We start from the raw sequence: 26,139 nt of genomic DNA on the forward strand, positions 1-26,139 counted from the left end.
TAAGAACTGCCTTGCCACTGTAGTGGAGAAAAATTAATCCTAGACTAAATTCAGATCTGTTTCTAAGGAACAACTTATAAAAGCAAGCCCAGAAATGATCAAACTCTTTCAAAGTACCTTAACTATGTCTCATAACAGAGCTAAAAAATATTTATAGGAATACAAAAATAGTCAACAACCAATGAAATAAATCATCACTATCTAGCATTCAATGAAAAATTGCCAGACATGCAAAGAAGCAGGAAAATACAGCCCATAATGAGAAGCAAAATCAGTGAATCAAAACCAACTGCAAAATGACACAGATTATAGAATAGGCAAGGACTTTAAAACAGCTATTCTAATCAAATTTCATATGTTTAAGAAGCTAGAGAAAAGATTAAAAATGTTAAGTAGTGACATGGAAGACCCAAATGAAACTTATAGAGATGAAAACTTCAAAAACTGAGTTGAAAACTCAGTTACGTGAGAATTGCAGCAGATCAGAAATTTTAGAAGAAAATATTGGTGACCTAAAAGACAGCATTAGATGCTATCTAAAATGAAACACAAAGGAAAAAAAAGATTAAAAAAGAATTAACAGAGTGATCTCTTGGAAGGATGGGGCAGCTTGGGGGCCATGGCCAAGCTACAGTTCTTGGGTAGCAAGTCAGAGTCTTGACACTTAGCATAATGGCAGAAACTGCTTCTTCACTGAAGCACTTTGTGCTGGATAAGAAGGCAATCTTTGACCCATTACTGGAATTTGTTACTGAGGATCACATATTGTTGAAGTATGTGAATCTCCCTTCTCAGCTGAAGATCTGAAGATCCAATCAGGGTGGAATAATAATGGCAACGTATAAGAACCTAGTACTTGACTGAGCTACTGAGGATAATCAAGTAGAAACACAAAGATATAAAAACAAACTTTTTATCGTTGGTAAGGTGCTATCTCAGAGATAAATGAAAGTGGCATTTTTTTGACAGGACAAGCTCTGTTGTCAATGCAATGTTGTGGGATAAAGCTCTTCCTAGTGGGACTGGCCATACAACCAATTGCTTCCTGTTTAAAGAACCAATGGAAATAAAACCTATCTTATGACAAAAGGATAAGATAAAAAGAGTGTGAAAACAGTTCATCAGCTGTCCTATGCCCTTCATATGGACAAAGACTTGGAAGCTAGCTGTCTTATCCATGTGTTTTGGCCAAAGACAAAGTGTGTCCTCTTGAGAGGTGAGCTGGTTTTAGTAGACAGTCCAGGCACAGATGTCACTACAGAGCGGATACCTGAATTGATGAGCATTGCTTAGATGTTCATGTCATTTTGGTTGTAAACTCTGAATCAACACTAGCAAACACAGAAAAACATTTCTTCACAAGGCAAATGAGCAGTTTTCCAAGCCTAATAATTTAATTCTGAATAATTACTGGGATGTCTCTTCATCAGAGCCAGAATATATGGAAGATGCATGCAGACAGCACATAGAAAGATGCTTGCATTTCTTTGTGGAGGAGCTTCAAGTTGTGGATCCTTTAGAAGCACAGAATCATATATTCTTCATTTCAGCAAAGGAAATTCTTAGTGCTAGACGGTACAAACCACAGGGGATGCCAGAAGAGAGTGAAGTACTTGCTAAAGGATTTCAGGAAAGATTACAGGAGTTTCAGAATTTTAAACAAATCTTTGAGGAATATATTTCACAATCAGTAGTGAAAACAAGGTTCAAACAGCATACAATCAGAGCTAAGCCAATACAAGATATTGCAAAAAACACAATGGATTCAATAAATGTGGCAGCAGCAGAGAAGAGCTTATTCAAAGAAAGAGCGGGAAAAACAAATTGATAGACTGGACTTCATCAAAAACCAGTTGAACCTTTTAACACTAGATATTAAGAAAAAAATCAGAGAGGTTACCAGGGAAGTGGCAAACAAAGTTTCATGTGCAAAGACAGATGAAATTTGTTGACTGTTTGCTTTGGTTGATGAATTTTGCTCAGAGTTTCATTCTGCTCCAAGTGTAATGAAAGAATATAAAGGTGATTTAAATAGGCACTTAGAAGACAGTATCAGAAGAAATATGGCTGATTGATGCACCAGCAAAGACAATGACTCAATGTCTAACCCCAGCAAGACATTATTAAAAATTTAAAACCATTACTTCCAGCTGATATATAGAATAAACTGCATACACTGATCTCTTGCAAGAAATTTGATCTCAGTTATGACCTATATCACCACAAGTTATGGCCAGATTTTCAAGAGGATACTGTATTCCATTTTTCCCTGAGCTGGTCTTCACTTGTGGATTGATTCCTGGGCCCTACAAATACTCAGAGGGTGTGCCCAGGATTGTCAAAGCCTATCTTTCCCTAGCTCTTTAGCCACTACTCCCACTGCTCCTACCAACCCAGCAACACTAGATAACGCATCACACAAAGAACTCATGGTTACCTTAATAACAGGATTAGTTTCTCTTACATCTAGGACTTCTATGGGCGTCACTGTCGGAGGAGTAATTTGGAAAACTATAGGCTGATAATTCATATATGTTTCATTATGTGTGTATGGAGTCTGGTATCCTTATGAAAGGCTGTCCTGTACCACCTGTGCCAAGGAGAGAGGCTGTACACAGCAGTTTGTGAACTATGCATCTGAAAAACTTCAGATAATTGCTAACCTCAGGAGTGCAAACTGCAGTCACGAAGCAAAACAAGAAATGGCTATCACTTTTGCTTGCCAGTGCCAACTAGTTGTTGTTAGTCGAAAACATCTGGAAGAAAAAAATTACTAGATTATCCAAAGAAATAGATCAGTTAGAGAACATACAAAACAATTCAAAGCTCTTTTTTTCATATTCATAGCTTAAATAGTATGCTCCAGTTGATATTTCTACTCTCATAACTATTACACTTAATAGCTTCCAATAGTTTTCTTTTTTTAATTAATTAATTTATTTATTTTGAGATGGAGTCTTGCTCTATCACCCAGGCTGGAGTGTAATGGCACGATCTTGGCTCACTGCAACCTCCGCCTCCCAGGTTCAAGCAATTGTCCTGCCTCAGCCTCCTGAGTAGCTGGGACTACAGGCATGTGCCAGCACACACAGCTAATTTTTGTATTTTTAGTAGAGTCGGGGTTTTGCCATGTTGGTCAGGCTGTTCTCAAACTCCTGACCTCAGGTGATGCACCCATCTCAGCCTCCCAAAGTGCTGAGATTGCAGGTGTGAGCCACTGTGCCTGGCCCCCCCCTTTTTTTTTTAAATTTTACTTTAAGATACATGTGCGGAACCTGCAGTTTTGTTACATAGCTATATATGTGCCATGATAGTTTGCTGCACCTATCAACCCATCATCTAAGTTTTAAGCCCCTCATGCATTAGGTATTTGTCATAATGTTCTCGCTTCCTTTGCCCCCATCCCCCAACAGGCCCCAGTGTGTGATGTTCCCCTTCCTGTGTCCATGTGTTCTCATTGTTCAACTCCCACTTATAAGTGAGAACATGTGGTATTTGGTTTTCTGTTCCTGTGTTAGTTTGCTGAGGATGCTGGTTTCCAGCTTCATCCATGTCCATGCAAAGGACATAAATTCATTCCTTTTTATGGCTGCACAGTATTCCATGGTATATATATGCCACATTTTCTTTATCCAGTCTATCATTGATGGGCATTTGGGTTGGTTCCAAGTCTTTGCTATAGTAAATAGCACCGCAATTTACATACCTGTGCATGTGTCATTATAGTAGAATGATTTATAATCCTTTGGGTATACATCCAATAATTGGATTGCTTTGTCAAATGGTATTTCTGGTTCTAGATCCTTGAGGAATCACCACACTGTCTTCCACAATGGTTGAACTAATTTACACTCCCACCAACAATATAAAAGTGTTCCTATTTCTCCATGTCCTCTCCAGCATCTGTTGTTTCCTGACTTTTTAATGATCGCCATTCTAACTGGCATGAGATGGTATCTCATTGTGGTTTTGATTTGCATTTCTCTAATGACCAGTGATGAGCTTTTTTAATGTTTATTGGCTGCATAAATGTCTTCTTTTGAGAAGTGTCTGTTCATATCATTTGTCCACTTTTTGATGGGGTTGTTTTTTTCTTGTAAATTTAAGTTCCTGGTATATTCTGGATATTAGACCTTTGTCAGATATATAGCTTGCAAAAATTTTCTTCTATTCTGTAGGTTGACTATTCATTCTGATGACAGTTTCTTTTCCCATGCAGAAGCTCTTTAGTTTAATTAGATCCCATTTGTCAATTTTGGCTTTTGTTACAATTGCTTTTGGCATTTTAGTCATGAAGTCTTTGCCTAGGCCTATGTCCTAAATGGTATTGCCTAGGTTTTCTTCTAGGATTTTTATGGTTTCAGGTTTTACATTTAAGTCTTCAATCCATCTTGAGTTAATTTTTGTATAAGGTGTAAGGAAGGGATCCAGTTTCTGTTTTCTGCATATGGCTAGCCAGTTTTCCCAGCACCATTTATTAAAAGGGACTCCTTGCCCCATTGTTTGTTTTTGTTAGATTTGTCAAAGAGCAGATGGTTGTAGATGTGTGGTGTTACTTCTGAGGCCTCTGTTTTGTTCCATTGGTCTATATCTCTGTTTTGGTACCAATACCATGCTGCTTTGGTTACTATAGATTTGTTGTATAGATTGAAGTAGGTAGTGTGATGCCTCCAGTTTTGTTCTTTTTGGTTAGGGTTGTCTTGGCTATACAGGCTCTTTTTTGGTTCTATATGAAATTTAAAGTAATTTTTTTTCTAGTTCTGTGAAGAAAGTCAAGGGTAGCTGGATGGAAATAGCATTGAATCTATAAATTACTTTGGGTGATATGGCCATTTTCAAAATATTGATTCTTCCTATCCATGAGCATGGAATTACTTTCCATTTGTCTGTGTCCTCTCTTATTTCCTTGAGCTTAGAGGTCCTTCACATCCCTTGTAAGTTGTATTCCTAGGTATTTTATTCTCTTTGTTGCAATTGCAAATGGGAGTTCCCTTATGATTTGGCTCTCTGCTTGTCTATTATTGGTGTATAGGAATGCTTGTGATTTTTGTGCATTGATTTTGTAGCCTGAGACTTTGCTGAAGTTGCTTATCAGCTTAAGGAGTTTGGGGGCTGAGACATGGGATTTTCTAAATATACAATCATGTCCTCTGCAAACAGAGACAATTTGACTTCCTTTCTTCCTATTTGAATTCCCTTTACTTCTTTCTCTTGCCTGATTGCCCTGGTCAGAACTTCTAATGCCATGTTGAATATGAGTGGTGAGAGAGGGCATCCTTGTCTTGTGCTGGTTTTCAAAGGGAATGCTTCCAGCTTTTGCTTATTCAGTATATTGGCTATGGGTTTGTCATAAATAACTCATTATTTTGAGATATGTTCCATCAATATCTAGTTTATTGAGAGTTTTTGGCAGGAATGGGTGTTGAATTTTATTAAAGGCCTTTTCTGCATCTATTGAGATAATCATGTGTTTTTGTCATTGGTTCTGTTTATATGATGGATTACGTTTATTGATTTGCATATGTTGAACCAGCCTTGCATCCCAAGGATGAAGCCAACCTGACTGTGGTGAATAAGCTTTTTGATATGCTGCTGGATTCGGTTTGCCAGTATTTTATTGAGGATTTTTACTGATGTTCATCAGGTATATTGGCCTGAAATTGTCTTTTTTCACTGTGTGTCTGCCAGGTTTTGGAATCAGGATGATGCTGGCCTCATAAAATGACTTAGGGAGGAGTCCCTCTTTTTCTATTGTTTGGAATAGTTTCAGAAGGAATGGTACCGGCTCCTCTTTGTATCTCTGGTAAGATTCAGCTGTGAATCCATCTGGTCCTAGGCTTTTTTTGGTTGGTAGGCTATTAATTACTGCCTCAATTTCAGAACTTGTTATTGGTCTATTCAGTGATTCTACGTCTTTCTGGTTTAGTCTTGGGAGGGTTTATTTGTTCAGGAATTTATCCATTTCTTCTAGATTTTCTAGTTTATTTGCGTAGTAGTGTTTGTAGTATTCTCTGATGGCAGTTTGTATTTCTGTGGGATCAGTGGAGATATCCCCTTTATTATTTTTTATTGTGTCTTTTTGATTCTTCCCTCTTTTATTCTTTATTAGTCTGGCTAGTGATCTATCTATTTTCTTAATCTTTTCAAAAAACCAGCTCCTGGATTCATTGCTTTTTTTGAAGGGTATTTTTATGTCTCTGTCTCCTTCAGTTCTGCTCTGATTTTAATTATTTCTTGTCTTCTGTTAGCTTTTGAATTTGTTTGCTCTTGCTTCTCTAGTTCTTTTAATTGTGATATTAGGATGTTGATTTTAGATCTTTCCCACTTTCTGATGTGGGCATTTAGTGCTATAAATTTCCCTCTTCACACTGGTTTTGCTGTGTTCCAGAGATTCTGGTATGTTGTCTCTTTCTTCTCATTGGTTTCGAATAACTTATTTATTGCTGCCTTAATTTTGTTATTTACCCAGTAGTCATTCAGGAGCAGGTGGTTCAATTTTCATGTAATTGTGCAGTTTTGAGTGAGTCTCTTAATCTTGAGTTCTAATTTGATTGCACTGTGGTCTGAGAGACTATTTATTATGATTTCCAGTTTTTTGTGTTTGCTGAGGAGTATTTTACTTCCAATTATGTGGTTGATTTTAGAATAAGTACTATGTGGTGCTGAGAAGAATGTATACTCTGTTGATCTGTGGTGAAGAGTTTGTAGATGTCTATTAGGTCTGCTTGGTCCAGAGTTGAGTTAAAGTCCCAAATACCCTTGTTTATTTTCTGACTTATCTAATACTGACAGTGGAGTGTTAAAGTCTCCCACTATTATTTTGTGGGAGTCCAAGTCTCTTTGTAGGTCTCTAAGAACTTGTTTTATGAATCTGTGTTCTCCTGTATTGGGTGCATATATGTTTAGGATAGTTAGCTCTTCTTGTTGCATTGATCCTTTTACCATTATGTAACGCCCTTCTTTGTCTTTTTGGATCTTTGTTGGTTTAAAGTCTGTTTTATCAGAGACTAGGATTGCAACCCCTGCTTTTTTCTTTTTTTTCTTTTCTTTTTTTGCTTTCCATTTGCTTGATAAATATTTCTCCATCCCTTTATTTTGAGCCTATGTGTGTCTTTGCACATGAGATGGGTCTCCTGAATACAGCACACCAATGGGTCTTGACTCTATCCAATTTGTCAGTCTGTGTCTAATTGGGGAATTTAGCCCACTTACATTTAAGATTAATATAGTTATGTGTGAACTGTATCATGTCATCATGATGCTATCTGGTTATTTTGTACATTAGTTGATGGAGTTTATTCATAGTGTTGTTGATATTTATATTTTGGTGTGTTTTTGCAGTGGCTGGTACTGGCTTTTTCCTTTCCATATTTAGTACTTCCTTCAGGAGCTATTGTAAGGCAGATTTGGTGGTGACAAAATCCCTTGAGCATGTGCTTGTCTGCAAAGGATTTTATTTCTCCTTCACTTATGAAGCTTAGTTTGGCTGGATATGAAATTCTGGGTTAAAAATTACTTTCTTTAAGAATGTTGAATATTGGCCCCCATTCTCTTCTGGCTTTTAGGGTTTCTGCAGAGAGATCCACTGTTAGTCTGATGAGCTCCCCTTTGTAAGTCACCCAATCTTTCTCTCTGGCTGCCCTTAACATCTTTGCCTTCATTTCAACCTTGGAGAATCTGACGATTATGTGTCTTGGGGTTGCTCTTCTCGAGGAATATCTTAGTGGTGTTCTCTGTATTTCCTAAATTTGAATGCTGGCCTGTCTTGCTAGGTTGGGGAAGTTCTCCTGGATAATACCCTGAAGTGTGTTTTCTAACTTGGTTACATTCTCCCTGTCACTTTCAGGTACCCCAGTCAATCAGCAGTTTGGTCTTTCACATAGTCTTATATTTCTTGGAGGCTTTGTTCATTCCTTTTCATTCTATTTTCTCTAATCTTGTTTTCACACCTTATTTCATTAAGTTGATCTTCAATCTCTGATATCCTTTCTTCCACTTGATCAATTCAGCTGTTGATACCTGTGTATACTTTGTGAAGTTCTCATGCTGTGTTTTTCACCTCCATTGGGTCATTTATGTTCTTCTCCAAACTGGTTATTCTAGTTAGCAGTTCCTGTAACCTTTTATCAAGGTTCTTAGCTTCCTTGCATTGGGTTAGAACATGCTCCTTTAGCTGAGAGGAGTTTGTTATTACCCACCTACTGAGGCCTGCTCTGTCAATTCATCAAACTTATTCTCGTCCAGTTTTGTGCCCTTGCTGGAGAGGAGTTGCAAACATTTGGAGGAGAAGAGGCATTCTGGTTTTTGGAATTTTCAGCATTTTTGCACTGGTTTTTCCTCATCTTCATGGATTTATCTACCTTTGGATTTATCTACCAAAGGTTGATGACCTTTGGATGGGGTTTCTGCGTGGGCATTCTTTTTGTTGATGTTGATGTTACTCCTTTCTGTTTGTGAATTTTCCTTCTAATAGGTCCCTCTTCTGCAGGTCAGCTACAGTTTGCTGCAGGTCCACTCCAGACCCTGTTTGCCTGGGTATCAGCAGTCAAGCCTGCAGATCAGTAAAGATGTTGCCTGCTCCTTCCTGTGGAAGCTTTATGCCAGAGAGGCAATGGCCTGAGGCCAGCTGGAGCTCTCCTGCATGGGGTATCTGTCAACCCCTGTTGGGAGTTCTTTCCCAGTCAGGAGGCATGGGGGTCAGGTACTCACTTGATGAGGCAGTCTATCCCTTAGCAGAGATCAAGCACCGTGAGGAGAATCCTCCTTGTCAGGATCCATTGCTCTTTTCAGAGCTGGCAGGTAGGAACATTTACACCCGCTGAAGCTGTGCCCACAGCCGCCCCTTCCTCCAGGTGCTCTGTCCCAGGGAGATGGGAGTTTTGTCTATAAGCCCCTGACTAGGGCTGCTGCCTTTCTTTCAGAGATGCCCTGCCAAGTGAGGAGGAATCTAGAGAGAGAGTCTGGCCACAGCTGCTTTGCCATGGTGTGTTGAGTTCTGCCCAGTCTGAACTTTCTGGCCTCCTTAGCACTGTCATTGAAAAACGCCTACTCAAGCCTCAGTAATGGCAGATGCCCCTCTCCCCACCAAGCTTGATCATCCCAGGTCAACTTCATACTGCTGTACTGGCAGTGAGAATTTCCAGCCAGTGGTTCTTAGCTTGCTGGGCTCCGTAGGAGTGGGACCTGCTGAGCGAGACCACTTGCCTCCCTGGCTTCAGCCCCCTTTCCAGGGGAGTAAACGGTTCTGTCTTGCTAGGGTTCCATGTGCTACTGGGGTATGAAAAAAAAAAAAAAGCTCTTATAGCTAGCTTGGTGTCTGCCCAAACAGCTGCCCAGTTTTGTGCTTTAAACCCAGGGCCCTCGTGGTGTAAGCACACCAGGGAATTTCTGGGTCTGTGGATTGCAAAAACAGTGTGAAAAGCTTAGTATCTGGGCCAGATAGCACAGTCCCTGACAGCTTCCCTTGGCTCGGGGAGGGAGGCCCTGGCTCCTTGCACTTCCTGGGTAAGGTGATGCCCCACCCTGCTTCTGCTTGCCCTCTGTGCACTCACTGCCTAACCAGTCCCAATGAGATAAAGAGGGTACCTCAGTTGGAAATGCAGAAATCACCCACCTTCTGCACTGGTCTTGCTAGGAGCTGCAGATCGGAGCTGTTCCTATTCCACCATGTTGCCAGATCCAGCCCCCCCCCTTTTTTTTTTTTTTTTCCGAAACAAGAGTCTCATTGTGTTGCCCAGGCTAGAGTGCAGTGAAGTGATCACAGCTCACTTCAGACTCGACCTCTTGGGCTCAAGAGATACTCCTGCCTAAGCCTCCCACAGTGCTAGGATTACAGGTATGAGACACTGGGCCTGATCAATTCAAAGTTCTTAAGAAATAAGCCTGCTCAAATTGAAAATGAGCTGTAGAATTTTACTAAGCAGTTTCTATATTCAAGCAATAAAGAAGAATCTTAACAACAGAGATTGTTTGGGCAACCATCACAGGAGGAAACAAAACTTGGAAGATTGGGGCATTTGTTATTTTTCTAAAATGACTTTTAAACATGAATTATGCTAACTGTACCCAAAAAACAAATCCCTGTATCGATTCTGGTAATGATCGATATCAGGGTGTTTGCATTTCTTTAAGAGTGTTATGATATGTCCTTAATTTTAATTTTGGGTAAAGAAAAGGCTAAATTATTTGGTAGGTTAAAATAATGAATTAGTTCAAAACAATAGTTCCAACTCTGTGACCCCTGAGGGGTAGGACCTTGATCTCTTAATTAGGCCTTTATTTTTTAAATTCTGAAAACCTCTGCTTCCTGACATCTAGGAGTTTGATGTTGATCCTTTCATATTCTTTCTCAAAACTAGTTTTTGATGCTTTCTTTAATGGGAATAGTCACTTTTTTATTTTGCTTTATAAACTGCATTACTTGAACCATCAAAAATATTCACAGAATGGCCAAACATATGTATAATTGGAGTCCCCAAAGGAGAGGAGTGGGAGAAACTGAAAAAATTTTTTTGAAGAAACAGTGTACAAGGTCACTTTGCAGAGTGAGGAATTAAAGAATTGAGAATTATAATCCAAACCACCCCTTCTGTCATAGATGCAGATTTTCAGGGCTCTGACAGATAAGTAGGTCTACCATTGGAGTCACTTCTAATAGAAAATCAAGAGGCAACTTAAGTTAATTTTGGGGCAATGACCCCAAGAACTTCTGGGGTTGATTTGTTTGTTTGTATGTATTTGCTTTGTGTATATGTGTTGTTCGCTTTTTGTTTTAGTCTTTTATCCATGAATGAGAGAGATGCACTAGTTTCTGTTTCATGTAGCAATTCTCTGTGACTCTTTGAACATTTTGCTATCCATCTAATTCCCATAGTCACAGTGCATCAGATCTTAGTGGAGAACTCCTCTGGCTATTCTTAGGTGAAGAATTTGGGACCTGTATATTTTCTCACTTTGCATCTGCTCTGTTTTCAGTTTTCATGTGGAAAGATTTTCAAACTTTCACCATTAGCAGACTTTATAATGGGCCTACTGGGTCTCGATTCCTTGATATCACCTCCATTGTGGGAGATATGGACTTAGGTCTCCAACATTTTCGCTCCATCTTTTTCCTCTTCATCATTCTCCCAACAATTCAGTATCATTTAGGTCACATTGGTCTATGGTGCTCTCATAATTGCAGCCTTATAAATATTATTCTCTGCTGAGTCATGTTGTGTATCATGAATTCAGTCTTTTTATTATACACTTTTTGTACATAGTTAAACTAGTGCATCTCTACTTTTTCATTTACTTTTCTTATTATCTCTATCTCACCCTCTAGGCTGTTCAATGCAATATGTTTTTTGTTAAACTATTCGACTGAATGCCAGCTCCATCATCCCGATCTTTGCCCTTATCCTAAATAAATCTGCACTTGCTGCTCTTCAGGCTGCTGTCTAGTAGTTGTCCTGGGACTACCCTCTAAGGGTATCTTGGGAATTCTCTTCACTACCCTGCTGGGTTAGAGTCTCTGATTTTGAATCCCATGTCATCCTCTTTCTTGGTATTTTCTCTCATTTGTACAGAAGACTTATTCTAGTACTTTACCCCTAAAAAAAAAATGGTGCCCAGGATATAAGTTTTTAAGTCTTCACATGTCTAACAATGACCTCATTTTATTCTCGTACTTGATTAATAGTTTAATTCATTATGGAAGTCCAGGTTAAATATAATTTTTCTTCAGAATTTTGAGGCATATCCCAGTTTGTTTCCTATTTTTAATAATGTTGAGAAGTCTAATAACATCCTCTCCCCACTCTTTTGTAAGATGATCTGTTTCTTGGGCCGGGTGCGGTGGCTCACGCCTGTAATCCCAGCACTTTGGGAGGCCGAGGCGGGTGGATCACGAGGTCAAGAGATCGAAACCATCCTGGTCAACATGGTGAAACCCCATCTCTACTAAAAATACAAAAAATTAGCTGGGCATGGTGGTGCGTGCCTGTAATCCCAGCTACTCAGGAGGCTGAGGCAGGAGAATTGCCTGAACCCAGGAGGCGGAGGTTGCGGTGAGCCGAGATCGCGCCATTGCACTCCAGCCTGGGTAACAAGAGAGAAACTCTCTCTCACTCATGTTTATAATGGCATGCATTGCATTGACATTCTTTCATTCATTATTCCGGGACGTGGAGGCCCTCTCAGTTTGAATAGCCACATCCTTCCCTTCTGGGAAAAGTCACAAGTATGTTTCTTTGGTAAGTTTCCCCAACTGTCTTTTGTGGTCTTAATTCTTCAATTTTACCCATCAGTCAAAGGTTGGAAGGTTGGATTCCTTGGATTGAGCCACTCATTTTCTCTTTCTTTCTTTCTTTTTTTTTTTTTTTTGAGACAGAGTCTCACTCTGTCACCAGGTGCTAGGCTGGAGTGCAGTGGCGTGACCTTGGCTCGCTGCAACCTCCGCCTCCCGGGTTCAAGCAATTCTCCTGCCTCAGCCTCCCGAGTAGCTGGGACTACAGGTGCGCGCCACCATGCCCAGCTAATTTTTTTGTATTTTTAGTAGAGACGGGGTTTCACCATGTTGGCCGGGATGGTCTCAACCTCTTTACCTCGTGATCCACCCTCCTCGGCCTCCCAAAGTGCTGGGATTACAGGCGTGAGCCACCGTGCCCGGCCGTTCTTTTTCTTTTTCTTTTTCTTTTTCTTTTTTTTGAGATAGAGTCTTGCTCAGTCACCCAGGCTGGAATGCAGTGGTGTCATCTTGGCTTACTGCAACCACTGCTTCCTGGGTTCAAGGGATTCTTGTGCCTCAGTCTCACAAGTATCTGGGATCACAGGCATGCAACACCACACCCGGTTAATTTTTGTATTTCTGGTAGAAATGGGGTTTTACCATGTTGGCCAGGCTGGTATCAAACTCCTGGCCTCAAGTGATCTGCTCACCTTGGCCTCCCAAAGTGCTGGGCTCACAGGCATGAGTCACCATGCCTGGCCAGAATCCATCAGTTTTCATTTTACCTTCTGGAAGACTGATTTGACAATATTTTCCAATGTTTTTACTAAAATTTTCGTTTTCAAGGTCATATATTAATTTTTTAGCATTTTTCTTTTCTTTAATGTTTCTTTTCATAGCACCTGGTTCTTTGTTTACAGACTCAATTGAAGGAGTTCAGGAACCACTACCCCAAAATATGCACTTTGGTATACTGATTACTTCAAACTGAGGGTACCTGGGGAACAGCAAATGCAGGGATGGTCTTTCTCCAAACTTTCCTTATCTGCCTAAAGACAGATCCCCCAAAAGGAACTCAATTGTCATGGAACCCTTGTCTGGGAATCTCTCTGACCAGGGAAGGTGAGCTTCTATCACAGCTGAGGGGCCTGGAGGTGGACATCATGCCCAAGTAGACTTTGTTACTAGCTGTCAGTGTTCCTCCAAGGGCCCATTCACCCTCTCCAAAATCATTTACTGTCCCTAAACTGCTTACATCCTTTCTTCTTTCTCCTTTATGAAGCCTCTGGATCTCACTCGGTTTGGGGATACTTTTTTTTTTTCATGTGATGCTCCCACACATATTACAAATTTGTATATTCTTTCTCCTGTTAATCTGCCTATTGTCAGATTATTTCATAGACTCAATTATCAAAACTTCACAGGGCAGAGGGAAAGTCTTCTCTCCTCTGTACAATACTGTCTCATATCCCTGAACATATTAACTACAGCTTTTTTTTAAGGTTGTCTGTTATTGTTTGCATTGCTCATGCTTATTCTGTGTTCCTTTACTTTTTCTGTTTGAAGATTTGTTCTCTGCTTTTCATATATATTATTCTGCCATACACAAAAGTCTGAAATAAAACTTCTTAAATAAATGATGACCCTTGTTTAATGTCAAAGAAAGGAGTGATGAGTCTAAACCTAGCTCTCTGAGTGTCAGCCAGGCAGAGATGTTTCCCCAGTTACTAAATTAGAAAGTTACCCACAAGAATAGACTGTGATGATGGCAGTAGGAGTTTGAAGGCTCTGTCGGAACATTCTGGATGTTCTTACTGCACATGGACTCATAAATTCAAAGAGCTTTCTTATTTTTTACTAAAGGCTATGTCTTTGTCTTTGGGGCCTTTGTCAGACTCCAGTCAGTAAGCGCATTAAAGGCTGGAAGGCTGGCTGTTTCAGGGTGTGAGATAATGATGACTGAGCTCTTAATAATTATCCGCCTTGGCTGCCTTTTGTTCTGGAAAGTATTTACTATTGCTTTATGGTGGCTTTCAAACATGATTTTCAAAACATCCCAATAATGTCATGTATTTACTTTTCTGATAAGAGATTATTTTGAGGCTTGAGAAAAAAATTAAATTTCTGGCATTAGAGCTATAATAAAGCCTGTTTGTGGGGTCTGACTGCTCATTGCTTTCAAGACTGTCCTGTCTGTTTTCCTCTCTGCACACCACTAGACAAGCTGGTGCTCCCTCCTTCAGTGCCGGTGGGAGATTCACACCACACCAGACCCTGCCCTCATGGGGGAACCTACACCTCAGGCCCAGCCACTGAGTCCATCAAAACCCAGCCAGAATCCTTTCCTCGTTCTCTCACATCATTTTCTTTGTGCATTTTTCTACTCCTTCCCTCTCTTTTCTAGCAGATTTGCAGAAATTCTCTCTGTATTTTTGATGTTAAGTTTTCACATGTTATGAATGATGCAAATATTTTCTCCAAGACTGTCACTTATGTTTTAGTTTTGCTCATTTCTTTTTTGCAGTACCAACATTTTGACTTTTATAATGTCACATTTGACAATCTTTTATTTTGGATTTTGTCACATTTTTAGAAAGTGCTCCCTTCCTACCCAAATTATGAAGGTTATGTTTTCCTTCTAGAATTCCTATTAGATGGCCACAGGAATTTCTGGATCTATCTCCCCTGCCGTTTATATTTGTTTGTGTTGCATTCTGGGATAATTTCTTAGTCTTTTAGTTTACAAATTTTATCTTCAGCTGTGTTCATTCTTCTATCGTACATCTACTGGCCTCATCTACTAGCCTATTTTTATTTTGACAATCATTGAAATTTTTGAAGCAGAAGAATAGGGAATTGGGGTAACCAAGAGTTAAGGCATAAGCAAAAGGACAGGAGGTGCAGCTAGTTCGAGGCAAGGTTAAGCAGCCTTCAGGTCACATACTCACTTTGGTGATAACCAGACAGAAGTCTCCACTTCAGCCTCTGACTGGCTGCAGGCCAACTCTTGACTTCAGTCTCTGATTGGTCACAGGCCAAGTCTCCATCAATTTTTCATTAGCCGTGGGCCAATCCTTCATAGGGTGTAACCAATTAGAGGTCTCTAAAGGGCACCTAGGGGGTGTCACCAAATTCTTTTAGCTTAATAAAAACCCTAAAGAACATTGTAATCTGGGCTCTTGAGCCACTTGTTCTGGCCCGTTCCCACTCTCTGGAGTGTACATTCCCTTCATTAAATCTGCACTTTCATTGCTTCTTTCTTCTTTTGTTGTTTTGTGTGTTTTGTTCAGTTCTTCATTCAATATGCCAGGAAACTGGACAACTCACAGTCAACACTTTATATCTGTGGCCAGGTGCAGTGACTCATACCAGCACTTTGGGAGGCCAAGGCAGGTGGATCACCTGAGGTCAAGAGTTTGAGACCAGCCTAGCCAACATGGCAAAACCCTGTCTCTACTAAAAATACAAAAGTTTGTTGGGCATGAAGGTGCATGCCTGTAATTCCAGCTACCTGGGAGACTGAGGCAGGAGAATTGCTTGAACCTGGGAGGCAGAGGTTGCAGTGAGCCAAGATTGTGCTACTGCACTCCAGTCTGGGCAACAGAGTAAGACTCAGGTCTAAAACGTAAAAAAAAAAAAAAAAGAGCTCCCAGTAACATTTTCAATAAGTTTATTTTTTCATGACACTGTTAAAAAAAACAATGCGGCATCTATTTAAACTATTCTCAGGATATTCATTATACTTATGATGAAAATCCTTTCCTCTTTGCCCTAGTAGTTGTGTTTTCTTTGGGGCTACTTCTGTTTCCTCAAATGATTGATTCCAGATTGTCTGCTCCTGTGTGTAGTTGAGGGGCTATATTAAACACTGGATTTCCTCAGCCCAAGGGGAAACTCCTGGTGGTCCTATGCCAATTGTCACGAAGAAACCCTACACTGGTGAAGCTGGGAGTGGAAAAGACTGTGTCGTCCTCTGGCATGGGAGCAGGGCTTTGCCTTCTGAGTTTGATTTCCTACTCCTCTCCTTATCCAGGGGGGCTTGGATACTGGCTTGGGGGTCTGCTTTAAAGTGGGGAGTTCTTGGGTTTGTATTTTTTTTTTTTTTTTGGAGATGGAGTTTCGCTCTTGTTACCCAGGCTGGAGTGCAATGGCGCGATCTCGGCTCACTGCAACCTCCGCCTCCTGGGTTCTGGCAATTCTCCTTCCTCAGCCTCCTGAGTAGCTGGGATTACAGGCATGCGCCACCATGCCCAGCTAATTTTTTGTTTTTGTTTTTGTTTTTTGTTTTTTTTGAGACAGAGTTTCGCTCTTGTTACCCAGGCTGGAGTGCAAGGGCGCGATCTCGGCTCACCGCAACCTCCGCCTCCTGGGTTCAGGCAATTCTCCTTCCTCAGCCTCTTGAGCAGCTGGGATTACAGGCACGCGCCACCATGTCCAGCTTATTTTTGTATTTTTAGTAGAGACGGGGTTTCACCATGTTGACCAGGATGGTCTCGATCTCTTGACCTCGTGATCCACCCGCCTCGGCCTCCCAAAGTGCTGGGATTACAGGTGTGAGCCACCGCGCCCGGCCAGGCTTCTATTTTGATTCTCCTTCCCCACCCAGGAAGGTTTTGTTCTCGCTTCAGAACATCCATCACTTTGGTCCAAAGCTGTCACGCCAGGAGCTCCATATACAGGGTGGCAGAGAGGCATGGCGGCCCCCTGATCCTGAATGCAGCTCTGCAGCCACCTGGGCAATTTCCCTGGCTCCATCCTGGGCTTTGTGTTTACTGGCTCTAAGCCTGGAATCTTCCAAGGACAATGTTAGCAGCACTGACTACCACATCATCTAGATACTTCAGTTTTTCTTCCATCACTCAAAACTCATCTTCTTCCCCCAATTTTTATTTTTATGAAAGTTATTATATACATGTATCAGGAGATGTTCTAAGAATGCTTATAGGACTGGGCACGGTGGCTCATGTCTGTAATCCCAGCATTTTCGGAGGCCGAGGCGGGTGGATCACGAGGTCAAGAGATCGAGACCATCCTGGTCAACAAGGTGAAATCCCCTCTCTACTAAAAATACAAAAAATTAGCTGGGCATGGTGACACGTGCCTGTAATCCCAGCTACTCAGGAGGCTGAGGCAGGAGAATTGCCTGAATTTAGGAGGCGGAGGTTGCGGTGAGCCAAGATCGTGCCATTGCACTCCAGCCTGGGTAACAAGAGCGAAACTCCATCTCAAAAAAAAAGAAAAAAGAATACTTATAGCAAAATATAGCATTCTCTTACACCCTGTGCCCTACACAGCACCCCAACTTTGCCCCAACACAGAATGCTTTTTCTTGGGGGGAATTTACCTGCTGTATCTGCTAACAACATGCTTATGTTGGCCCATCTTGAAATTTTGAACTTGCAGCTCCTCTGTTGCCTTCCCAGCCTCACCACAGACTGCCATGTCCAATCCCCTCCCTGGGCCATCATGATAGTTGCATCCTGGTGTTGGTAGATCCGTGCTCACCACTCACATTATGACCGTGATAGAAATGTCCGCCCTTGCTGAGATTTTTGCAAAAGGCTACGTTGGCTTTTCCTTTTCTTTTTTGTTTTCCCTAGAGATAGTGTTCATTTTACTGTTTATTAACTTGGTTTTAAAATATGTATATATAATCGTCGTTAATCCAAGCACAATTTTTCACCTGTTATCTAAGTCTCTTCTTGGGGTAACCAAATGCATCAGGTATTTTAATGCTTTCCTCTTTCTGAAGTCACCTTTCCCAGTGACTCCAATCCTAGGTTGAATATTCTGTTTTCTGTATCACATTATTTATTCGCTTTGGTTGAATTCTCTTTTTGGGCAAAAGGACATACTCTAGTGGCTTCATGAGATACTCTCATTATTTTCAGATCCCAAACTTCCAAATTTGCCTGCTCGCTGAAATTTATTTGTAACCCCCAAATCAATCATTGCCAGCCTTCCTCTGTCACTCCCAAACATGCCCAGAGCAGTGAAAAATGTGTTTCTCCAGGCGCATTTCTTCGCTGAGGTCAAACAAGGCAATGAGCTGCCTCTTGTTTCAGCTGTCATACTGTAACCATGTCCTTATCACCATCTATTTAGTGTCACATTTTTTGCATTTTTGTGCTTTTTGTCAGTGATTTAATTGTTTAAAATGGCCCCCAAGTGTACCATGAAGTGCTGTCTAGTGTTCCTAAGTGCAGAAAGGCTGTGATGTGCTTTACAGATAAAATATACGTGTTAGACAAGCTTGGCTCAGGTGTGAGTTATAGTGCTGTTGACAGTAAGTTCAACAACATGGAGGTGACAATATGATACATCCAGAAGGAGAAAGAGGAAAGTCACTGATGCAGATGTGAGGCCACTCTGAAAAGTGCGCAAGTAACATCTATAGTACCTGGTAAAGTTGTAGACAAAGGAGAAAACAAAAAGCAAAATTTGTAGATTAGTGAATTGACATTAAAAGTTTAGTGGACAGCACTGTTGTGAGGAAGACAAAGAAATGTTTAGTCACATTACCCAAGGTCATGAAAATGCAAAACTCTTCCCAGCTTCTGTTTTATTATAAAAATTATTTTAAAAAATACATATAGTTAGCTATTGGTAAGAAAAATGTATTAAACAAGGTGTCTGTAGACAAAAGCACATAAAACAAAAATATGTGTTGGTTGGATGACAAAAATGTAGTGACCAGAGAGGCGTGGAACCTAACCCTGTATTTCTCCAGGGGAAATGGTTCTGCATTGGCTAATAGTGTTCACAGTGTCTTTAGAGAACATACTCCAGCACTCACCAAGGCCATGCTTCTTGTATCACAGCTATGCCTCCTGCACCCACCAAGGCCATGCCTCTGTGTTACAGCCATGCCTCCTTCACCCACCAGGGCCACGCCTCCTGTGTCATAGCCATGCTTTTGTACCCACCAAGGCCACACCTCCTGTGTCATAGCCTGGCCTCCTGTACCCACTAAGGCCATGCCTCCTGTGTCATAGTTTCACTTCCTGTACCCAGCAAGGCCTTGCTTCCTGTGCTCACCAGTACTACACCCCCATTCAATAGCCACACTACACTTCCTACACCACAGTCTTGTCTCCTACACCCACCACAGCTATGACTGTCCAACAGCCACACCTCCCCTACCACAGCCACACCCCAGCACCCACCACAGCCACACCCCAGCACCCACCACAGCCACACCCAGCACCCACTACAGCCACATCCAGCACCCACCACAGCCACACGCAGCACCCACCACAGCCACACCCCAGCACCTCCATAGCCATACTTCCTGCACCTTCCACAGTCATGCCTCTTGCTCTGGCCTTCACAGGCTACAGTAACGTCTCCTCTCCTCCTTCCTTTTCTTTAACCACTCAAGACCTTGAAGTGGCAACGCCTTCCTTTGTGGCTCCCTCAACATCACTTTTGTTTCTTTTACTTCTGCCAATACTTCTGGTTAAATTATTTTCAGTTAAACACTCTCCAGCATCCATCTCTCTTCTTTCGGACCTTGGCTGACTTCCTTCTTTCCCAGCTGCTGGGAAGCTGTCCGGCCCCTCCACAGGACCCATCTGTTTCCCCGCCTTCCAGAATCCTCTTCTTCCCCCAGACTGCAGCAGGAACTTGTGCCAATGAGATCCACAGAGCAGAGTAATTTCTCTTCTCTATTGTCAGTCTCTCCTCCTCTAAGGAGATAGGAATAGCACGGGTAGTTGCAGGAGTATGGACAAACCCAATGAACACCTGAAACGGAGTAGGCAAAGAAACCACAGCATAGAGAAAACCCAAAATAAGGGAGAGAAAAAAACCCTGGTCAGGATGACATGTTCACGACCCTTCCAGGCAAACCCAATAACAGGAGTGGGAAGGAGTCCCTGAAATCCCCTCCTTTTCCAGAGTACCTAACGAGGATTCCACCCCCTAATTAAAGAAACATCCCGAAATTAAGAAACCCAAACTCCGTTGTGCCTGACTTGTTCTGTTCTCACGGGCATGCCTGCACTTCTCTCACGTGCACACTTTTGCTTTGCAATGAAAGCTTCTCCCCTTGCACTTCATTCTGACTCTACTCGCCCCTGAATTTGTACTTGCGATAGTGTCAAGAACCTGGAAAACCGGCTGAGGCTGGGGTCTCACTGCATCTGGAGACTTCCTGAGCCCTCCAGCAACACTAACAGCTTCTTTCTCTCGAGATATAAACACACTTGCATGATTTTCTCTTTAAAAGATAAAGAGAGAGTTATGCACTCAAGTCTCCTTCATAGCCAAATTTCTTAAAATTGTTTAATTTCCCTCCTAACTTCCCTTCTGGCTCAACTCCATTTAAAATCTAGTTCAACCATTGTGGAAGACAGTGTGGCGATTCCTCACGGACCTAGAAATAGAAATTCCATTTGACCCAGCAATCCCATTACTGGGTATATATCCAAAGGATTATAAATCGTTCTACTATAAGGACACATGCACACGAATGTTCATTGCAGCACAGTTTACCATAGCAAAGACCTGGAACCAACCTAAATGCCCATCGATGATAGACTGGACAGGGAAAATGTGGTACATATACACCATGGAATATTATGCAGCCATCAAAAACGATGAGTTCGTGTTCTTTGTAGGGACATGGATGAACCTGGAAATCATCATTCTCAGCAAACTGACACAAGAATAGAAAATCAAACACCGCATGTTCTCACTCATAGGCGGGTGTTGAACAATGAGAACACATGGACACAGGGAGGGGAGCACTATACACTGGGGTCTGTTGGGGGGAAATAGGGGAGGGGACAGCAGGGGGTGGGGAGTGGGGGAGCGATAACATGGGGAGAAATGCCAGATATAGGTGAAGGGGAGGAAGGCAGCAAATCACACTGCCACCTGTGTACCTATGCAACAATCTTGCATGTTCTTCACATGTACCCCAAAACCTAAAATACAATACAAAATAAAAAATAAAAATAAAATGTCCTTTGGATAATAATAAAAAAAAATCTAGCCTCTGGCCAGGCGCGGTGGCTCATGCCTGTAATCCCAGCACTTTGGGAGGCCAAGGCGGGTGGATCATGAGGTCAAGAGTTCAAGACCAGCCTGGCCAAGATGGTGAAACCCCGTTTCTACAAAAAAAAAAAAAAAATTAGCCAGACGTGGTGGTACGTGCCTGTAATCCCAGCTACTCGGGGGGCTGAGGCAGAGAATTGCTTAAACCCGGGAGGCAGAGGTTGCAGTGAGCTGAGATGATGCCACTGCACTCCAGCTGAGTGACAGAGCAAGACTCCGTCTCAAAAATAAAATAAAATAAAATCTAGCTTCTACCTTCTTCCCTCTATTCAGACTACTAGAACACAGGACTCCAGTTTTACCCAGAATCATGAGAGCTGTGGACACTTCCCATCCTTCTCCTGCGTTCCCTCCCACTGACTTCTGGCACAGGTACCATCCCCTCCTTCCTCATTGCTCCAATTCTGTGATTTCTGCTCTTCACTCTTCCACCACTTCATTCTCAGTGACGATGTTCAGGCTCTCCCTCCTTCTCACAGTCTCTTACATCATTCTCCTCAAAGGATCTGTGGTTTCACCCAGCCCAAATGCCAATGACTGTCAAGTTTCTCTCTAGATGAATCTCTCTGCAGCACTCCAGACCAATCTTCCAGACTGCTGCCTGGATTTCTACATTAAAAACTCAAATCATGATTAGCACCCAACTTTATGCACCCAAAGCAGAAGATCTGTCTTCTCTCCATCAAACTTATCCTGTATTTCCTGAGATTCCTAGATTGGGTATTTCCCATTGTGTTACTCAATTTCAAAACCTGGGAGCTGACCCACTGATCTCAAAATAATCATCCAGTCATTTTAACCCTGATGCCTGTGATGGTGAATTCTGTGTGTCCACTTGATTGAGCCACAGGGTGCCCACACATTCAGCAATACATTGTGTTGAATATGTAATGGGCGTGTCTGTGAAGGTGTTTCTGAGAGGCCAGCATTTGAACTGTTGGACTGAGGAAAGCAGGTGGCTGTCTCCAGTGTGGGTGGGCAGCATCCAATCCGTTGAAGGCCTAAATAGAACAAAAAAGGTGGAAGAGGGTTGAATTCACTCTGTCTGACTGAGCTGAGCTATTGATTTTTCTTAATTTCAGTGCTTTAGGTTCTCAGGCCTTCAAACTTAGATTGGAATCTACACCACTGGCTCTCAGGCCCTCAGGCCTTTGAACTACACCATCAACTTCCTGGGTCTCCAGCTTGCGGGTGGTAGATGGTGAGACTTTTCAGCCTCCATAATCCTGTGAGCCAATTCCTCATAATAAATCTCTTCTCACACACACACACATTCTATTTGTTCTGTTTCTTTGGAGATTCATAATACTACTCCTAAATATTTCTCAGATTTGTCCCACCTTTTTCACCATTGCCTTGTTTCAGATTCATCATCTCTCACCTGGATTAATGCAATAATCTTCCAGCTCAGTGGTTCTCAAAATGTGCTTCCTGGACCACTAGCCTCAGCATCTCCCATGCTAGAGCATATCACTAGACATCCAATTTAAAAGAATGTCCAAGTTATGAGACTTGAAGAATGTGACAGTTTTCTAAATTGTTTGCTTTATTAGCTAAAAACATGAAAGTGCATAAATCACACAGCCTGTCAAGATCCCGATTCTTTTTTCCATCTCCTTCCTCTGTTCAATTCTGTTCCAAAATTAAAGTGATTCAAAGCACCTGTGTTCATTAGCCACATGTTTTCTTTCTCATTTCCATCTGCATTTCCAAAGCCTTCACTGCTTGCTATTTTTAGGAAGATGGAAGGCAATAGATCTTTTGTTCTTTTTCTATTAACAAGGATCTGTACGTATCTAACACACAGTTCCTTTTTTTATGACTTTGGAACATCATGAAAGCATTTCATGATATTTCGTTAAAAAATAAACCTTGAACAATGGTTTTAAACCCTGGGAAGAACTTAGAATCAAGGTTTTTAAAATACAACTGGAATACATGTTAGGAACAAAGTCGAACAGATGCTTGTGTTGAGAGGTGCGAGGCAGATGGGGCCATTGGCACGGGTGGGACCCTCTGCTCCCCCAGTAACTGTTCCCACACAGACAGATGCAATTTGCCCTTCATGATTACAGTTGTGTCAACAGATTCTCAGGCTCTTGATCCCATTTATTTAATTGGGGGAGCTTTGAAAACCCCCAATGTCCAAACCAATGACTTCAGACCCCTGGGATTGGGGGAAAGCAGAGGATCAGGACATTCTAAAGGCCCCTGGTGATTGCAGTTTGTCGCTGAGGTTGAGAACCATGAGCTAAACTGTTTCCTTCCAGAAAATACTTACAGATTATGTGATTGATCTCTTGCTGTTCTCCTGCTAGTGAATCTTCTGACAGAGACAATAGCAATTCAGTTTTCAGCGGCCTACTGCAAAGAGGCAAAATGTCAACAATAATAATAATATTTAATGTCAGATGGCCTTCTATAGGAATCCAGTTATTTTCAGAAAAAATAAACTATCAAGAAATCAATTTTATAACCCATACAGAATTGAAAATAAGAATCTTAATTGAAAAAACTGAGATTAGATCAGTTTGATTTTTTTCTGTTATCAAATGCAAATGTTTCAGCGAAGTTTGTGTTGACTGTGTGTGTGTGTGTGTGTGTGTGCGTGCAAAATGCCTATTTTGTTTTTATCAACTGAATCAACAAGTCACACTTAAAAGTCTCAGCGGGGGAAGGCTTATGAACAATCAATCTTCTGGCTGCTGTGAAGCCAAAAGAGATTATTTGATCATCAATTATTAAGTTAGGAAAGTCAATATAGATGTCTCCAGATTCTAACATGTGCCCTAAACAGTTTCTTAAATAAAGGTAGTATGCACCCAGTATGCTTGTTTATATTTATCATGGGTTTATATATATTTATCTTTAAAATATCTTAAGTATACCATTACATTATAATACTGTGTTCATTATAACATATGCAAAAATAGAAATTAAAAGGGATAAATTGGAGATGAAATAAGCATTATTTAAAAATATTTGCATTATATCTAATGACATAAAAACTATTTTACTTTCACTAGAAAATATCATTACTGATACAGCAATGTGATTGGACGTGCATTTTTATTTTTGAAAAATTGAGTTTGATCTTTTGATACAACTTCTTTTGTGAAGTTCTGGCTCTAGATTCCATTTATTTTGATGCCTGGTTTTATCTCCGCCACTGTTGCAAAGGGTTCTTTGAAACCTAGGCTTCAGACAGAAACCTGTGGTTGTGCTGCCCTTTCCAGCTGTGCATCCCACAGTCCAAATCCACCTGCTGGCTTTGCAGAGATCTAAAGGGAACCAGGCTCATCTTTCCTGATGCAGATCAGGAGGCCTTGCAAATTGATTAGAAGGCGTTTTACTTTTTACGTTTTATTAAGTGGGTTCTTCATTCGGAAGATTTCAAAACATTAAAAAGAAAACCTTCCATTCCTCAATTTCTGTTCATTGTTTGAAAATATCTTCCAGGGAACAAACTGGGACATTTCTATTTATACAGAATTTTAGCAGCATCAGCACATTTTGGTTGTAATGTTTAAGCTAAAACGCTTGTTTAAATATTTTATTATGAGAGAGTCTACAAATTACCATGAATGCCAAGTACTTTCTTGGTTGCTCCCTGTATAATTACGATACTTCCCAATTAAAAGATTCTCTACTTAATAGTAACACTTATAAATTCACTTAATTGGATGTGGGCAGAAGTTCATGAGTAATAATTGAGTGTGGGGGCCGCTCTCGTTATGGAACTTCTGCTTATTTCTCAGATATCCCCACCGCCCCCTTGTGACAAGGCAGCATACACCCTGAATCCAAATAGCAGATCTGATGGCTCCCCCATGGGTTTGGAAACTGCTGGTCTAGACAACCAAGAAGGAGACAGTTCAGCAGGAATTCAGCAACTCTGCTGTTCATCTTTTTTACTTTCTTATTTTATATTTGTGTCTTTTAAAGTTTTAATCATATAGTTCTTCTTGATAAGAGTATTTCTTATTCTTTTAGGTTTTCCAGGCATATATTATTTAAAATGATACTTTTGCCTCCTTCTGTCCTATATTTGTACATCGTTTCTTTATTTTGTCTAATAACAGGCAAAACAATTTAATAATGAGAATACAACTAAGTAATGGAGACAACACACAACCACATGTGCCTGATTTTAATGGCATATTTTATCAGTAAGTGATACACACACACACACACACACACACATACATATGCCTTAATGAATAACTGAAATTTTTGTTTCTATTATACTTATGACTTTAATTAAGCATGAATTTTTTTTTTTTTTTGAGGTGGATGGAGTCTCACTCTGTCACCCAGGCTGGAATGCAGTGGCGTGATCTTGACTCACTGCAACCTCTACCTCCTGGGTTCAAGGGATTCTCCTGCTTCAGCCTCCCAAGTAGCTCAAATTACAGGCATATGCCACCATGCCTGTCTAAATTTTGTACTTAGTAGAGATGGGGTTTTGTAATGTTGGCCAGGCTGTCCCTGAACCCCTGACCTCAGGTTATCCGCCCTCCTTGGCCTCTCATATTGCTGTAATTACAGGTGTGAGCCACTGAGCCCTGCCTAAGCATGAATTTTTAAGTGATTCTATAGTTTTTCTTGTTGATTTTTAATATGATTAATTGTACTGGTTGATTTCCTGATACTGCACCATCTTCATGGTGACTGAGGTGACCTTAAAGTTGTCTGAGGTCTGTGATTTAAATCTATTTATTAATATCTTATTAAGGATTTGCATTAATATTTACATTAATATTAACAAGTGAGATTTGTCTCTTGATCATGTTTAACGTCTCCCTTTGCTCCTCATATTTCTGCTGGATTAGCATTGGTACTAGGAACTTGATTGAATTCAAGTGTGGTTA

At 41.0% G+C, this 26,139-nt stretch overlaps 1 pseudogene; it reads left to right on the forward strand.

Moving 5' to 3' along the window:
• Nucleotides 1-672: 672 nt before the first annotated feature.
• On the forward strand, nt 673-9,956 carry LOC105725130 (mitofusin-1-like; annotated as a pseudogene).
• Nucleotides 9,957-26,139: the final 16,183 nt, after the last annotated feature.

The sequence above is a fragment of the Aotus nancymaae genome, unplaced genomic scaffold (genome assembly GCF_030222135.1).
Source record: "Aotus nancymaae isolate 86718 unplaced genomic scaffold, 86718_ANA_hifiasm-v0.15.2.pri h1tg000041l, whole genome shotgun sequence".
Classification (NCBI taxonomy): domain Eukaryota; kingdom Metazoa; phylum Chordata; class Mammalia; order Primates; family Aotidae; genus Aotus; species Aotus nancymaae.